This window comes from Myotis daubentonii, chromosome 3 (assembly GCF_963259705.1).
Source record: "Myotis daubentonii chromosome 3, mMyoDau2.1, whole genome shotgun sequence".
In the NCBI taxonomy this organism is placed as follows: Eukaryota; Metazoa; Chordata; class Mammalia; order Chiroptera; family Vespertilionidae; genus Myotis; species Myotis daubentonii.
Genome location: NC_081842.1, coordinates 207,870,582 through 207,880,657, shown reverse-complemented (window position 1 = coordinate 207,880,657; position 10,076 = coordinate 207,870,582).

Sequence of the window (10,076 nt, the reverse complement as noted above, 5' to 3'; positions counted from 1 at the left end):
ACACACACACTCACACACTCACTCACACACACACTCACACACACTCACTCACACACACACACACTCAATTAGGCAGGTGAGGACTGAAAAAGGGACAGAGCCATCACTTCTCGGCCTTTTGGCTAAGATCAAGTGAAAAAGGGACAGAGCCAGGCTGACCTGCTAAGGGTGACAGCTCTGATCCCTGCAGGAGTAGCCTGAGTACTTACTAGGGTGAGAGTAGAGCACAGGCTTCCTCTTTCTAGGCAAGCACGTTGCTGGGAGCACAGGAAGTGTTGCCCTTCCCTGGGGGTCCCTCCACTCCGATCCAGATCCGGAGCAGCTACAGGTGTGTCTGGGAGGACTGGCTTCTCCACAGTGCACCTGGCCCACCTGCTGCCATCTGGCAGGTGCGGCACTGCTGGGGTCTTCTGCACACCCTTCTGGGTGGTCTCGATATGGGGTTGGGGTGGGGAGGGGGAGAAAACAAGAGAATGCTGGAATTAAAGAGACCACGATGCTAATATCAGTCAAATTCTGCTCAGTGGGAATCTAGATGGGTGATTTTTTCCTTTGTTCATATCTGTATTTTTTAAACTTCCAAAACTTTTTAATATTTCATAAGAACCAAATGGTATTGCAGAATGGTTAAATATTTGGAGTTGGACAGCCTCCAAACTGTGGCTTTGCACAAGTGATTTCATTACTCTGACACTCTCATCATCTAAAAGAGAGCTGCTATGCGGATCGAACGGGATAGTGCACATTAAGAGGAGCACCGTGTTGGACCCTCCGTAAGCTCTTGATACAGGGCAGCCGTGAAAGGTGACACATTTTGGTCCTTTGAACATGGATTTGAGTTTTGCAAACAGGCAGCAGTCTTTTATAGCCAATGTGTTCATTCATTTGCAAATGATTTATTAAGTGCCTACTGTCCTGGGGCTGGGGCCAATGGGGAGGTAGCAATGATGAGACAGATGAAACCCCTGCCCTCCACGGCTCTGGCGGTAGCTGTGGGAACTGAGAGCTAATGGTTCTAGAACTTCACGTCACCCAAGGGGAAGAGCGGGCTCTGGGAGCACCCGCAGGAGGAGAGGAGCTTGCCTGCGGAGGGGCAGGGCAGTCCTGGGGAGGGGAGGTTCCAGCCAGGGCATCAGCAGGGTCCCCCGTTAGGAAACAGGGCTTGGGGAGGGGCAGAGAATGAGGACTGCCTAACGGACGAAGCCCAGCGTTCTTATATACTTCTTGGAAACAGACTGCCAAGCAATTCGCAAGAGAGAATTCCAGAAACAGTTTGAATAATGTCCACTTGGAAGAACACCACTCCTTTGGCTGGAGAGAGGCTGGGATGCTTATTGAAAATACTAGAGGCCCGGTGCACAAAAATTTGTGCACTCGGGGGGAAGGGGGTCCCTCAGCCTGACCTGTGCCCTCTCGAAGTCTGGGACCCCTCAGGAGATAACGACCTGCTGGCTTAGGCCTGCTCCCGGGTGGCAGAGGGCAGGCCCAATCCCTAGGTGCAGCCCCTGGTCGGGCTCAGAGCAGGGCCGATTGGGGAGTTGGGGCACCGCCCCCTGTCATGCACAGAGCAGGGCGGATCGGGAGGTTGCGATGCCACCCCCAGTCACGCTCAGGGTAGGGCCGATTCGGGGGTTGGGGCACTGCCCCCTGTCACACTCAAGGCAGGGTCGATGGGGAGGTTGCGGCGCCACCCCCTGTCACGCACAGAGCAGGGCCAATCCAGGGGTTGGGGCGCTGCCCACTGTCATGCACAGAGCAGGGCCCATCAGGGGGTTGAGGAGCTCCCCCCTGTCACTCAGAGAGTAGGGCCGATAGGGGAGTTGGGGCACCGCCCCCTGTCACACACAGAGCAGGGTGGATCAGGGGGTTGGGACGCCACCACTCTCACACTCAGGGCAGGGCCGATGGGGAGGTTATGGCTCTACCCTGTCACACACAGAGCAGGGCCCGTGGGGGGGGGGGGTTGGGGCGCTGCACCCTGTCACACACAGAGCCACAGGGCGGTCAGAGGTTGGGGAGCTCCCCCGTATCAGGCACAGAGCAGGGCTGATCAGGAGGTTGGGGCGCCTTCCCCTGTCAGGAACAGAGCAGGGCGGATAGGGAGGTTGTGGTCCCGCCCCCTGTCACACACAGAGCCGCAGGGCGATCAGGGGGTTTGGGCGCTGCCCCCTGTCACGCTGATCCCGGTGCTGGGAGGCATATTACCCTTTTACTATATAGGATAGAGGCCTGGTGCATGGGTGGGGCTGGCTGGTTTGCCCTGAAGGGTGTCCTGGATCAGGATGGGGGTCCCCACTGGGGTGCCTGGCCAGTCTGGGTGAGGGGATGATGGCTGTTTGCAGCTGGTCACACACCATTCAGGGTGGGGGTCCCCACTGGGGTGCTTGACCAGCCTGGGTGAGGGGATGATGGCTGTTTGCAGCTGGTCACACACCCTTCAGGGTTGGGGTCCCCACTGGGGTGCCTGGCCAGCCTGGGTGAGGGGCTGAGGGCTGTTTGCAGCTGGTCACACACCGTTCAGGGTGGGGGTCCCCACTGGGGTGCCTGGCCAGTCTGGGTGAGGGGCTGAGGGCTGTTTTCAGGCTGGCGGGTGACGGAAGCTCCCAACTGCTCCTTTTTTTCTTTTTCTTTTTTAATTCTGGGCCAGCTTTAGCTCTGAGGCTCCAGCTCTTAGGCCTCCGCTGCTGAAAGTAGGTAATCGAAACAATGTATAACTCCAGCTCTGACTCCAGCTCTGAGATCCCAGCTCACTGAAAGCTGGTTTCTGGGTGGTTTTTTTTAGCTTCTATATTTGTTAAAATGTTTCAAACTGCAGGCTCAGAGGCCGGCAAGGCAGGCAGGGAACGTTGGTTTCCTCCATCACTGAAGCAAGCAAGCCTCATGTTAGTTTCAAGCTGCCTGGCTGCCGGCCGCCATCTTGGCTGGCAGTTAATTTGCATATCTTGCTGATTAGCCAATGGGAAGGGTAGCGGTCGTATGCCAATTACCATGTTTCTCTTTTATTAAATTAGATATGCACAAGGCCTGGGGTGGGGCAAGGCTGGGAGGAGGGAGGCTAAAGGGGGGGGGGGTGGAGGATTGGGAGCATCTGTAATACTATCAACAATACAATAAATTTTAAAAATTATAGATATATATAATTTTTAAAATTTATTTTAATTTTGTGGTCCCCGTGTTCTGAGGACCTAAGATTTCAGAGCAGCACACCCTCTATTGTTCAGAGCCTTCTGTGGGGTTTAGGACCTACCGCCGAGTCCCAGATTCCCATGGGAAGAAATAGAGGCCTGCATATGTCTGCTGCTCTTGCCAGCTGCTGCTAATTGCTTATGAAAACGACAAGATTACTTTAGGATTTCCTTTTGGCAGGGAAGAGGGCACAACTCTGATGGACACTAGGTACTTTGGGTGCCTGTGTCAGGTATGAAGCCAGAAAACACTGTTCAAGAATAAGGGATGGCCCAGTAGGTCTCCCACACACATAATATTGTGTACATGATTATATGGGCACAGAAACAGGCATGGAAGAAACACCCAGTCTATCTGTTTTTGAGGGGTATGGAAAGGGGAAGTTAAGGTGGGGGGGAGGGGATTAAAAACTCTATGACTGAACAGAAAAAAAATATGGCATAATGATACCTTAGTTATCTATTGCTGTATAACAAATTATGCCAAAAGTTAGCGGCTTGGGACGACAGAAATTTATTATCTCACAGTTTCCGCAGGTCAGGGATCTGGGCAGAGCTGGGTCATCTGGTGGCTGCTGTCTCATCCGAGGGCTAGACTGGGGAAGGATGTACTTCAAAGCTCACTCTCATGGTTGTTTGCGGGATTTAGCTCCTGTGGGCTGTGGCTGTGACTGTTCACTTCCTTGCTACGTGGGCCTCTCCACAGGGCACTTGACCACACAGCGGCTGGCTTTCTTATGAAGTGAGCAGGAGAGTGAGAAAGGGTGAGCAAGACAGAAGCCAGAGTCTTTTTGCAACTTAACCATGAAGGGGACAGCCCATCACTTTTGCCAAATTCTATTCCTTAAGAAGCAAGTCCTTAAGGTCCAGTTCACAGCCAAGGGGAGTGGATTGCACAAAGGCATGAATACCAGGGGCTGGGCACTCTAGAAATGTAAAAATCGAAAATGCACATGGGCAAGGAACAGCAAAGAAAACAGAAGAGGAGGTAAGGGTGGGAGAAGGACTAGGGCAGTGGTTCTCAACCTTGGCTGCACATTAGAATCACCTGGGAATCTTTTTAAAATCCTGATTTCTGGGCCTCATCCTCTGGAAATTCTGTTTCTTTGTTATGGGGTGAGGCCAAACATTAGTAACAAAGAAACAGAATTTCCAGAGGATGAGGCCCAGAAATCAGGATTTTAAAAGGATTCCCAGGTGATTCTAATGTGCAGCCAAAGTTGAGGGGAAGCAGGGGAATTTCCTTGGGAAATTCCTTGGGCTAGGGGAAGCAGGCCTGATTATCCTTGTTAAGGAGTTGACCTTATTCCAAAGGGCAGCCACCAGTCTCCGGCAGCAGGGATGACGTGGTCAGCTTTGTGCCTCAAATAGCTCAGGCTGTCAAATAAAGAGGTATTAGAGCCCTGGAGGAAACCATAGCAAAAATAGCTGAAAGAGTAAAATATTTTTGCCTCTGAGCTTAGAAGTTAGAAAAGGAGATTGTTGCTTTTCATGATTGTCCCCTCTACCAGGAGTTCAACCTGGGGGTGGGGCTGGCCAGCCAACCATGGGACGGGAAGCCCAGGCCGGCAACAGACAGACTGGGAGGGGAGGGGAAAGGGAGGTCCCAGCCAGCAGCCGGCAGCTGCTAGGGACCCTACCCGTGCACAAATTTTGTGCACTGGGCCTCTAGAGTGTGTGTGTGTGTGTGTGTGTGTGTGTGCGTGTGTGTAGTGTTTTTTAAACCCTTTTTTAAAGGACTTTTTAATCTAAAACACACACACAAAGGGAATACAAAGAAATAAGTCATAGGAAATTCATTTATCAATAACAGTGTAAATTCCAGAGCACAAATGCAATGGGTGTTCTGTTGCGGATGGGGGGGTGAGCTACTCAACATTCCTATGGTTTTCCTCCATCTCCTTCTGGCTCACTGTCGGAAAGGAGGTGTGAGTCTGGTGGCTAGGAGTTCAGAAGGATAGCCCAGCGCCTTTCTCTCTCCTCCTCCTTAGGAGTGAGCCTGCCCACTGAGGGCCTGTGTTCCCAGATGGCTCCCAACAAGGGCTGGGGATTCAGAAGGCCCTGTGCTGGGAGCTGGGGCTGGGGGGAGTGTCAAAGGTTTAAAAATCATATCCCTGTCCTTACAAAACTCACACTTTAGAAAGGGAACCAGAGAAGGAACATCTCGCTCAGTCTAGGAAAGGCTAAAGAAGGCTTCCTTGCCGAAACCGGTTTGGCTCAGTGGATAGAGCGTCGGCCTGCGGACTGAGAGGTCCCAGGTTCGATTCCGGTCAAGGGCATGTACCTGGGTTGCGGGCACATCCCCAGTAGGAGATGTGCAGGAGGCAGCTGATCGATGATTCTCTCTCATCGATGTTTCTAACTCTCTATCTCTCTCCCTTCCTCTCTGTAAAAAATCAATAAAATATATTTAAAAAAAAAAAAAAAAAAGAAGGCTTCCTGGAGGAGGTGACCTCAAGTATGAATAAGGACTCTTGCCCTGGCTGGTTTGGTTCAGTGGATAGTGTGTCGGCCTGAGGACTGAAGGGTCCTGGGTTCGGTTCCAGTTAGGGGCACATGCCTGGGCTGCAGGCTCGATCCCCAGTGGGAGATGTGCAGGAGGCAGCCAATCAATGATTCTCTCTCATCATTGATGTTTCTATCTCTCCCTCCCTCTCCCTTCCTCTCTGAATTCATAACGATTAAAAAAAAAAAAAGGATTCTTTTAAGAGGTAAATCAAGACAGAATGAGTTATCTTCCCATGTGCTCTGCTCACTTCTCAACACCATCAATAGACCGTTTTCAAAGAGTTTCCTTTGAATTGTGAGCTGTTTCCAGCATTTGGGATAGTGGTGTCTGACATTCTAATTCAAAAGTTATCTATCCCCCATGTATAACCCAGAGAAATTAAGACTGCACAAAATATTAACGACATGAGTTACTTGTGGACAAGCAAGGGGAAAGCGAGGCAAAAAAAAGATAGGGATGCCGAAACCGGTTTGGCTCAGTGGATAGAGCGTCGGCTTGCGGACTGAAAGGTTCCAGGTTCGATTCCGGTCAAGGGCATGTATCTGGGTTGCGGGCACATCCCCAGTAGGAGATGTGCAGGAGGCAGCTGATCGATGTTTCTCTCTCATCGATGTTTCTAACTCTCTATCTCTCTCCCTTTCTCTCTGTAAAAAATCAATAAAAAATATATTTAAAAAAAAAAGACAGGGGAGTCAGTGTGATGCTTGGGAAGACTGCAAGTAATTCAGCATTGCTGGACCACGAAGGGAGGGAAGATGGACAGCAAGAGAGATGCCAGGGCCAAATAGTAAAGGACCTTCTGTGCCAAGCTAAGGAGCTTAGCTTTACCCCACGGACCATGGCCGGGCAAAGAGCCTGTGAAGGACTTTATGCAGCAGGTACATAACCATATTTTTACTTCGAATAATTGCTGCAGGGCAGCCAATTGATTGGACTGCACGAACCACAGACTGTCTGAATTTCTCAACAACCCATCCCCCTAATCCACCACCAGCACGTTTTCATCCATGTTGTCCAGGCAAAACAGAGGCACGTCTTCCAGTGAAATCTCACTCTTTGCCCCCTGTTGTTTGATTCTAACCTCCAAACACGACTCCCGGCCTTTCGAGCAGTCGGATTTTCATCTGGCGGCGGCTTTGCTCTGTCAACAGTTTTAGCAAAGTCTCCTTCCACCTCTGCTGGCAATTCAGAGGCAGCGTTTCTGCAATGGGCTGTGGATAAAGGATGTTGCTGCCCTGGGAAAATCTGTCTGTCTCCTGCCAGGAGGAGACAAAGGGTATTGAAGCGGTGCCAGGCGAGAAGGTCAACATGCCCTTGGCAGGTGTGGGTTTTTCCTTGTCTTTTTCCATTTTTACATTAGCATCAGCTCCCCCCCGCCCCAACCCCACACCGTGTCCTTTGGGGAAGGTTAAATGATGCTTCTTATGTATTTTACGAAAACTACAGTCTCGCTGCCTGGAAAGTAAAGGAAGGTACAATGGAGACAGAAGGGCGCCCACAGAGCAGAGTGTAGAGCAGGAAGACACTCCCCCGCGCCCCCCCCCCCCCCCCCCCATTCTCTAATTCTGTGGCTGAGCCTATCAAAGCCTGCCTGGTGCCTGGTGATGTTTAATAATGGCCTAGGAATGAGCAGCACTCTCCTGTAGAATATTAAATCTTCAGCATAAACTGATACCTCAGCAGAAAACCATTTACCATATCCCAACTTCCCCTTCTTGGGACAGCGCTAAAGAGACAAAAGATGTTATCAGAGAGCCTCGGGGCCATCTCGAGACCTGAGACTTGCTGCCACCGTGGGGTTTTCCTTTTCCAGAGAACAGAGGGGGACGAGTGGAGTCAGGGCCATAAGTCCCAGGAAAGCTAGCTGGGTGTTCCTCCATGATAAAGCCGTATCTCTGCCCCAGAAGGGAGAGCAGAATCCCGGCGATTCCTCCCGGAAGCATCTCTGTGTAGTAATGAACTTGCTTGCCCTTTCCATCCTTACGGCTGCCAGAGCATCCAGCCTCATGCTGTGCTTGGTTCAGACCCGTCAGAGGAATTTAGATTTATCTGCAGGGTGAACCAGTTCGGCGCCATCTGGACCGGAAGTCCAGTGCTCTCCGTTGAACAAGAAACGACACGGCCTACCATGGAGGGTTAAGTGATATGGGTCTGGAGATTTCGGTTCAGGGGTGGGTGAGTTAAGCGTCACAGGGCTGGCGAGTTTATTTGCACCTGCAGGGTCTAAATCCAAAGGCTGAGAACAAATGCGCTCCTTAACTCAAAGCAATCCATCCAACGTTCCTTTCACGAGTACGTATGTCCTCCTCACCAGCCTGGCGGTAAAATGTTACCTTCCTAGAAGAGTAAGGAAGATCCTTGTACTTAAAACTAAAGATCTCAGACAACCTCTTGTTCCCACTCAGTAAACACTGAAAGAGAAGAGCTGTAATGACAATGACACATAGCAGATGAGTAGACTTAAACTTTAAATGAGACCTTTGTCCCAACTAAGTTTCCACGAGTGAGCCTGTGGTCACCGGACTGTGAAGTTTCTGCTATCTTCTCTTCGTTCTCTTTCTCCAAAAGTCCATTTCAACAGAATATTTTATTTTATTTCTAGAGGCCCAATGCACAAAATTTGTGCAAGGGGCTTGGCCCTAACGGCCCCTTGCAGCATAAGCCGGCTCTCGCAGCCCCAGCTTCATCCGGAAGGTCATTCCGCTGTTTGGTCTACTTAGCATATTAGCTCTTTATTATATAGGATTTTTTTAAGCCTCACCCGAGGATATTTTTCGTTGATTTTTTGGAGAGTGGAAGAGAGAGGGAAAGACAGAGAGAAATATCAATATGAGAGAAACACATCGATTGGTTGCCTCCTGCATGAGTCCCAACCAGGACCCTGGACAGGGAGGAACCTGCAACCAAAGTACATGCCCTTGACTGGAATTGAACCCAGGACCCTTCAGTCCGCAGGCCTACACTCTGTCCACTGAGCCAAACCGGCTAGGGCTCAACAAGAGCATTTTAAATTGTAATTTAAAATTTTCTGAGATCAATAAAGAAAATTAGTATCTGATTTCCATGTGCCTCTGTGTCCACATAAGAAACATCCAAACCTATTTAGAATTTTTATGAGTTTATTTGAGCCAAACTAATGACAATTGCCAGGAAGAAAAATACCAATGGATTGAGAAAATGCTCTGGAAAATGGCAGTTTTGCAGCTTTTTTATTTTATTTTTTTAAAATATATATTTTTATTGATTTCAGAAAGGAAGGGAGAGGGAGAGAGAGATAGAAACATCAATGATGAGAGAGAATCATAGATAGGCTGCCTCCTGCACACCCCCTACTGGGGATTGAGCCCACAACCCAGGCATGTGCCCTTGACTGGAATCAAACTCTGGACCCTTCAGTCTGCAGGCCGACGCTCAATCCACTGAGCCAAACTGGCTAGGGCTATAGCTTATTTTTATACATTAAAATAAAAGGAGGAGATATAGAAGGGTTACATGAAATCCATTGGTGGTAGATTAAGGAGGCAGGAGGAAGCAAAATGGGGGAGGGAAACTCTGTGATTGGATAAAAAGCAAAACGGAGAGACACATACTTCTTTTACATTGGTGGGTACAGGATAGCTAAAAATTAATATTTAGAGCACGTGGAGATGGCATGCGGGGAACAAGAGTAACAAGAAGGAGTCTGTGGTCTCTGCTCTGGTGCACTGGTTATGCCCTGAGGGTCTGAAAAAGGAGATTACTCTGATATTTCAAAGGCATGTTATCCTAGATGCAAAAAGACAATACACAGGCTCACTTAAGGTAGAGATTGACCTTTGTCAAGGAAGCTACAGGCCTAGGAAGGGACTACCTACCATGACTCTCTTTTATTTTTATTTATAAATATTTTTTTATTAATTTCATAGTGGAAGGGAGAAGTAGAAAGAGATAGAAACATCAATGATAAGAGAGATTTCATTGATCGGCTACCTCCTGCACGCCCCACACTGGGGATTGAACCTGCAACCTGGGCATGTTCCCCTACCAGGTATCGAACTGTGACCTGGTTCATAGGTCGGCGCTCAACCACCGAGCCATGACGGCCAGGCCCCGTGACTCTCTTTTTGGTTAGGAATTTGGGCTGTACGATGGGTCACCCTCGAAGCCCTGCTGGACTTCCACGCCACCAGACTCACGCTGCCACTGTAGCCACCTGGCTTGAGGCCGACGCCACCTCTCCACCTGAGAACGCGGGACTTGCTACCAGATGCTCCGTCTGCTGGTTCCTGCCATGTAAGCTCCCCCTCTTCTGCGTGTAACCTGCGTGAGACTGTTGGCTTAGTGGGGTCTCCCCTCATAAAACTGGCATTGTGGAAAGACACAAACGTGTGTGAGTGACTCCT